This window comes from Amblyomma maculatum, chromosome 1 (assembly GCF_055883805.1).
Source record: "Amblyomma maculatum isolate TAMU_Amacu chromosome 1, ASM5588380v1, whole genome shotgun sequence".
NCBI classification, from domain to species: domain Eukaryota; kingdom Metazoa; phylum Arthropoda; class Arachnida; order Ixodida; family Ixodidae; genus Amblyomma; species Amblyomma maculatum.
Window position 1 is genome coordinate 50332514 of NC_139344.1, and position 8206 is coordinate 50340719.

At 46.3% G+C, this 8206-nt stretch overlaps 1 pseudogene; it reads right to left on the bottom strand.

Annotated features, from left to right (window-relative positions):
• Positions 1 to 2550: 2550 nt before the first annotated feature.
• Positions 2551 to 6525, bottom strand: LOC146202346 (uncharacterized; annotated as a pseudogene).
• Positions 6526 to 8206: the final 1681 nt, after the last annotated feature.

Sequence of the window (8206 nt, forward strand, 5' to 3'; positions counted from 1 at the left end):
AATATATTTGAGCATTCCAGAATATTTTCATCACACCAATTGTTAGTTAAATTTAGATTCACATCGAACTAATTTTCGCGGAAGTACAGTTTATGAAGTTTCTCACGAGTGGAGTTTTAGTAGTGGGATGTTTGCTGGAAACAAGCTGGGACATTTGCTTTGGCCGTCCTAAAATTTTTCATTAAGGTTCAGTCTGAGTTTGGCACCGCGCAGTGCACATGCAACGGCTTAATCGTTTTTGTAGTTGAGAATTTTCGCGGCGGCTTGAAAACGAATATGAACTTTTTTCTATTAAGCATGAAACACCTTTAGGTCCCGCTGTCGGCGACCTTGAGGTGATGTCGAGCCGAAATCGAGAGCCAAAGATCCGCGCACCGATTTCCCGTCATCCAAGGAAAGTGTCCGCACCCCAAACTTTGGCCCTCTCGACCACCGAAATTTGGATTCGACTTCACTGAATTCGCCATACCCAAATTATAGGTTAGACATCAATTTTGACCACATTCGGATGAGGTCAAATTCAGAGGGTTCCTGGGGTTGCATTTTGCGGGAGGTCCCGAAATTTGACGTAACTACTGAATTCGCCATATCCAAAGTTAGGTTAGACACCAATTTTCGCCAGATTCGGACAAGGTCAAATTTTAAGAGTTTAAAGAGAAATTTTTGATGTGCGGATATATAGTTTTGCGGACACGTTCTGTGGACGAGTTCTCTACACGCTTTCCTGCGAAATAAGCCTATTAATGCTTAATAATCTCCCTCATTGCACGCGCTATCGTTGAAAAACGAGACCTAGGTTCAGAAATTAAAGCGAGCATTGTATGCGAATGTATGCGCATTGTATGCATCAGCCATCGCTATTATAGCACGTTGAGCGGAACCATGAAGTGAAAACAATAACACGCATAACGACACAAAATGATCAGTGAATTAGGTGAGATTGCCAGATTAGTGATGCGCTTGCATGCAGTTTCAGTATAAACAGTCGCTTGTACCTCGCAGAGATGGGCAGTCTTCGTCGGCATAAAGTTCTTGCGGCCGATGTTGTGCAGCCACTTTTTTCTTATAACGGTGTCTTTCTTGCCGCTCGGAATCGCGAAAAGAACAAAGCCTTTTTCATGCCGGCTTGTGCACTGAAATGCGCAGCAACTAGCCATAGTGCTGCACTAAAGGAGCGCAATAACGCGAAGTGCAAGCGCGCAATGTCAGGGAGCTTGGTCGTAGCAGCGGCGGCTGCCCAAAAAATGTCGCCGACGAAAAATGAAAACACAAAAAGAGCGAACTTAACGCGCGCTTTTCCCGAAGACCGTCCGCGGAGCCAATCACCGTCCGATGGGAGAGGTGAGAGAGAAGGATCGGCGAGGATGCGCGGCGGCATAGTTCACAGAAAGTCGCTACTTTCAAGTTATCAAGGGATTATACCTAAAACCCCTCAATAGACTAAAAGTAGCGCCATCTCTTCTCTCCTCCTCCGGCGGCGCAGCTCCTCCTCTCGCATTTTTAGGCACCCTACGTGTAAGCGAGAAGGCGCGCCATCTAGCAGAAGCATCACCAGACGGCTTCAACGCTGGTATCGAGGCACCCTACTTCAACGCTCCCCATAGGTACCATAGGCGCCGCATGGCGGTATTCACACTTCAGTATTCTAGCCACTGTAAACAACCCAATGTTGCCTGCGCGCCGCCCGCTGATTGCGGTACTTTCAGAGTTCCAGTGTCTTTAGAATCACGCGGAATCAGGAATCAGAGGAATAAGGAATGTTGGTTGGAATTGGCGAACTGTATGTGATGTGCTGTGAGGTCTGATGTGCATGTACGTGAAGTGGCTATGTATTCGTTAGCATGTGCATACGTGTGTATGCGTGTTCATACATGTCCGTGCCCTGTGTACTCCTAGCCGGCAGTGAGCGTGTTTGTGTATGTGTATGGGCGTTCATGTGTAGCGTGTGCGCCCATGTGCGCTTCGCTCTCGACGCGGCTAGTGCATGTCGTGTTATAGCAGTTATAGTGCCTAGAATATACTGACTAGTGTGTCGAGCGCGCCGGCTGGGATGGCTCGGATAGCAATGAAAGCCGCCGGCGGCCGTGCCGAGGCGCTGCTATGCAAGAGGGTGCTGCTTCCGCACGCCAGTGCGATGAGCGTCGCCGGGAGCTAACAGGTTGCGGAGAATATATCTGATATCTACCCCGCCGGTTCTTCGCAGGCAATATCAACATTTTCTGCCAGCACTGCTGAGTGAAGACGTTGTAGGTCTTTTGTTTTTATATTTACAGAAGAGAAAACGCAACATTGTGCGCGTGCCATGTTCCGATTTGTGTTCTGTATTTTGTTCTTTGCTTTCGCATTTCTGCGAAAAAGCAGACGGCACACCTGCCGATAGCAGTTATCACAGGCCATACAGTTTAGTATGCGAATGTGTTTACATATCAATAATCTGGAAATAAAGAATGGTACTCGGGACAATTTCAGCTTTTATTTCATCCGAGAAATAGCTTTTTTTCGGCTTCTCAATACAAGACAGTACAAATACACGATACAAAATACACATGCTCAATACAAGTTATGCAAACCTGCATTCGACTTTTGAGCTTTACCTTGAACTATTGGCAAATACTTCTGCCGCTGCCTTTGTCCTTCACGCTCTCTGTTCAAACCTTTCACAAGGAATCGAAATTGTAAAAGAATGTAGAACCTAAGCACTGTTGCTAAAGTATTTTTTCCGTGTTCGGGACACCCTAGCTGAGGAAATGTCAAAGAGTGCAGACACTGCGCAAACTCCTGCATGCTGTCTTCGTGCAGCTTATTTTTACTGAAAAACGCAGTGAATGCATCCTCCATGACCCTTACAGCCTTTGCTAGGTCAACAGAGGGATAAATTAGCCCGCCATTATCAAAATGAGCTGTAAACCAGGAGTCAGCATCGTTCAGCGCATCTTTTCGGGTGGTACACAACAGGGCTGCACAGGTGGTACACGCATTTCTAGCAACAGCTTTTCTAGCAACATAGCCCGCAGCATAGTAAATTAAAGCTGAGTTGCTCTTTTTTTGAGAATATCCGTCATGGTCATCTTCAAGCTGAACGGACTGGAAAACATTCTCTGCTTCATCAATGTTTCCACTGTCGAGAAGGCTGTCCAGTGTTTCCGAAAAGGACTTGTCTTTCACCTCAGGCACATCAGCAGTAGTTAAGAGCGATTTAACAACAGAAGGAGAGCAACTGCCTCCTCTTGGTGACCTTGCAAGGTTATAAAAAGACAAAAGGTTGACAGAAACCAGAAACTGTGATACAGTAGGGTGGTCGTTGCACCCTGAAGACTGTCTGATTATCCCAAAGAGATCTTCAAGTTTGTCTTGGCTCAATCGAGCAGTTAAGAGGTATTGAAGCCTGCAACAGTGGTCAGGTGGGATAACAGCTCTAGAGTACTTTTAATTGTTACCCTCAGCCCTGAAGCTGTACTTCCTGTCAAAAAGCCTCCTCCAGCTGGCTTAGCATGGGCCTCCCACTGGTCTAAGTAGTCTAAAAATTTCTGCATGAACATTACATTTGGACTGTCAGGCTTTAATGCTCTCGTACTCACTCTTGCTGTCATAATACGGATGAGTTTGTTCAACACTTCAATGAAATCCTCAGTTGGCTGCACTACTTTGAACTGCGAGGCGGCATGTTTTCTGTGCACAGAGAGCCCCTTGATAACCTCATCCCCGAAAAGCGAGGTTGACTCGCATTTTCTCGAAGCAGTTGGGCTTGATATGTGCAAGTGTAGAGTTACGCTGTCACGATCCACATCCCAGGCTGCCTGTATTATTCCACTGTGAACTGGGCCAGATTGTGGTAAATAGCCCTTATGAACAAATCCATTTCTAATATTCTTAATTAAATGAGGAAAATCAGAAATGAAGAAGAGCCGCCTAGTAGGGTCCACAGGATGTCGTGTGCTGTTCTGGATGCGACCATCTGCACAGACTAAAAAAATCATGGTAATTGGATTTCTTTCACTAAAGTAACTGAACGTTTTTCACGTGACCTCTAAAAATATAACAAGGAAATACTAATAAAGCAACGACAGTAATAAATCGGGGATAGGCAAGGTACCCAAGGAAATCTACATAGGAAATACTTGCAGAAATAAAACAACCACCTGAACTCCGACAGAACAAAAAACATACAGCTGTCTATTAAAGAAGAGGTACTGTGATAGCTTTGCGCTCCTAAATTTTACCTAAGTCATTCAGTTATCCGTGGGGCGAAGATTGTTTCGCCCAATATACTTCAAGATACAAGCTACAGGATCAGCTTATCAAGCAAAGGCCTAATATATTGAGCACAGTAGAAATTTCGTATATTGTTCTATCCTGGCTATTGTTTTCTTAACGTGACAAAAATCTGCATGGCAATCTCACCTTGTACACCGAAGCTCCGCCACATGCTCCGGTTCCAGCTGGCGCCGTCACATGTTATAGTATCCACAAATAAGCCAGCTTTTTCAGAAAGAATAGTGGTTTCTACAATGATCTTTGCGAGAGTTGGCGCCCTCACATTCCCTCTCGAAGCGAAAATTCCAAGTATCTGTGTCCAATCTTCTAAAACAAGGACAAGTGGGAATAATATCGATATGTTGCTGGCAAATCCTAAAATTGTACATCTAGAAAATGCAATTTCAAGCAGCTCACCTGTGAACGGTTGGAACAGTACAATCATACCATGGTCTGCCAGAATGCCTTTTTGGTCACTTGATGATTGGTCACCAAGGTCAACGAATCCCTCAAAGCCACCTGAATTGCAAAAGTGGAATAATACTGAGCCCTTTATTCTTCCTTACAGTATTTCCAATTTTTTGCCTATGCATCAATCCAGGCTGAGCACTGATTTTCTAAATTCAAATGTACCTGTGGAACTACACGTCGAAAAATTAAACCAACGATTTCATGCATTCTGGACATGGGGGTAAAACTCACCGTTAGGTTTCACATCAAGGTGCTCTGACAACTTCAGTTCGTCTATTACGGGACCACCACGACGACTGAAGGCGTCCATGTCCTTCGTTTTTTCCCCCAGTGCAGCATACACTTTAGGATTCAGTCCAAAGCAACCCTTGAAGCGTTGCAGATACTTCTTCAGGCAGGCTCGGCTTGGAAGCATCATGACTTTTTCTTTCCGTAAATGTTCATAAAGTCTGGGGACTTCGCATCCGCATCATTATGCACTCAACAATCCATTCGTCAGGGTAAGTCATTCCCCTGAGTGATTTTCGTTGAGCAGCAGCGAAGCAGTTCTTCACTGCAAGTTGTTGTTTCTGAGGGAGAGCCCGAATACTAGCTTCTAGAGCCTCTTCGGTGATTGATTTATTTTCATCTTTCATTCGCGCCATTTGCTCCTGCACGCTGGCCAGTTTCTTTTTTGTCCTTCTCATTTTGCGGGAGGCGTTCTGGCGTTTATTTTTCTCGCTGCTGGTCCTTTCCTGCTTTTTCAACCTGCGCATTTTGTTTTGGGCAAGCACTCGCTGGCATTTGCATTGAGCACAAGAACTTCCTTCAGCTTCCGGTGTTAACAAGCACCTTGCCGCAAAGTACATCTTCCTGTACTGGACATATTTGCTTAACACTGGCTTTATTCCACTCCCGCAGCACAGTACTATCGCAGAAACTTTCTGAACCAGCAGTTCTGCCTCGCTGCACAATGTAAGCACCTCCTTGCTGTGCTCCCTTCCTCGTAAGTACACAGTGGCTAAAACAGTCCCCCCTTCAGGCAAGGCCTTGTTAAACGTAACCATTCTTTCAATGAACAAAGTTCCGAAATTGTTTGCTTCGGCTTCGCACAAAGCATAGGAAAAATTTGCACCGGACGCACTCGGGACTTTCATCCATGCAATCGAGATGAATATATTACTAAATGGGTGGCCACTCTCGGCTGATGGCAGCTGTACAGCTTGGCTGTCACTTTGCGACGGTGACTCTTTTTCTGAATTGACTCTTTCGGCGGGGTTCATACCGGCAGCGGCATCGTCAGAACAGGCAGAACATTCAAAGTCACCTGTTGCACTGCTATCGGTAACATCGAACGGCTCGGATTTGTTTCGCCGCCTTTTTGTAGTAGGCTCCTGCAAGCAAAGGTTCCTCACCTTTCTCTTCAGTGCTTTTTTGGGCACTAGATGCTTGGGATATTGTTCAAACAATGTTGTCACGGCATCAGGCGTTAGGCGGGGTTTGTCTCGGGCGATCTCGTTCACCACGCTGTTCACAGTCACCTTGAAGAACGTTCAATGTATTGCTCTTCAAAATGCTTCTCGCACACCGCGGATGCTGATGTCAACCGCCTGTCCTCTCGTTTTATCAGTCTCTCCCACTCAAGCAGTCGCGCAGCGTCGGTGGGCGCAGTAAACAAAGAAACATGCTCCTTATTCGAACGATACCCACTTGTACACAACGGGACAAAACACGTTCTTTCCTTGCACTGTCTCTTTGGTTTGGACATGTTGTGTCGATAGCACTTCACTAAGTGGCACCAAACATCAACGCTGTGCCTCGGTGAAGAGCGGATACGGACACAAGGCAAGCAATAACGGGCGCACAGCAGCAACAGCTTTCAAACATGTGGCTTTACGATGCGAGAGAGCCGCGTCGTCTGCTGTGGCAACACCCTCCGGCGAAGCAGCGCCCGCTGTCGTCCGCAATTGGCTTTCATCAGATATGCAGCCATCCTCTCCCATAGCGGAGCCTATGCGCTCGTCACACTAGCCAGTCTATTCTAGGCACTATTAGCACTATAGTCGTGTCTAACGACAGGTGTCAGCAACGCAGCGTTTGGGAGTGGCAATGGCTATAAAAAAGTTTTTCTTTAGCATGCGTTTGTACATATTAATAATAAGAGAAGAACTACCATGTAAATTAAAATAATATTCTTAACGTTAGCTTCTTGTATAACAGAAAAGCAACTTTATTCATGCGTGCATGCCCATCCCACCGCCGCTAGGTGGCTAGGCCAGCTAGGAGATGCCCACACCTATGATCGCTCTGTCCGCAGCCCCATGGGTCACACTCGGCGACAGGGCAAGGACAGGCTGCTAGTGCCGGCAGTTCTGACTCGGGGGCAGCGCATATGCGCCGTGGCATTCGCTAGTATTGGAGTGGTGTAGGCGGAGAGCTGCAATAAGTGAGGAGATCGAACGGTAGAGAGACAGGACAGATATTAGAGGTGTAGTAAAAATAATAATAAATTTAAGCAGTCGGTATCTGGCCCGTACGTGATTGTCTTAGCAGTCTGCAGAGCTCGTCACTACAGGCGGGCGTGTGTACTGCATGGCTGCATATTATCAGTCAGTCAGTCAGTCAGTTCGGGTGCGCGGGCAGAAAGAAGACCCGCCGCCACGGTGTTACCACAGTCTACACAAAGGCTTTGAGCCCTTGAGTTCACGTACGACACACTTTAATCTCAGTCCACATGTCCTTCCTTCTCGAACGTAATTACGCGCACAGCATCGCGCGATTTTTTTTTTACGAACGAGGGGAACGCTGAGGGCCCTACCACTTTGCTTTGATAAGCTACAAGTTCCCATCACACGTTCATGCATTTTAACGAGCTCGGATCAGACAAAGTTGGGGACACGCAAGCGCTTAAATTGTGCATTCGTTTCTCCGCGGCAAATTTAATCCAACACTAGTTATCATCGGTTAGAATTTAACAATCTATGCTGCAAATTAAAGATCAAGAAATTAAGTCACCACAAGCTAAACATGCTTTTTAAGGCTTATATATAGTTCCGTTTTAGCTCGTTCGGTCGCTCGATCGCGTTACATTGGTTATGGAACTGCACCGAAAGCGTCAAAAAAGTTCACATCTCTATTAGCTTAATTGTCGTAGACAGAATCGGTGTGAGGCATGTGCGCTGACAGCCGCCGAACACAAGCGTCACGGAGTGCTTCTTTGGACGCCAATGCGAACATTTCGTTATGAAAATATCTGTTGGTTAGGAATTTGTTTGCTGCGGGTTGAATTGTCTCAATAAGAAAGGAAGCCTTCTGGTTTAGGTAGCTATATAGGGAGCACCAGCTGGTTTTGTGCTGTGGCTGCCGGGATCTGGCGTTGTATGGTCCCGGTAGGGAAGCAAATTTCTTTTTGGTAGGAATCTGCTGGCCTGTGGCTGTGAACTGCGATCTACTGATTCCAGCCGAGGACGCTTTCGCTGCATATGCTTAGGCGAGCGTCTGC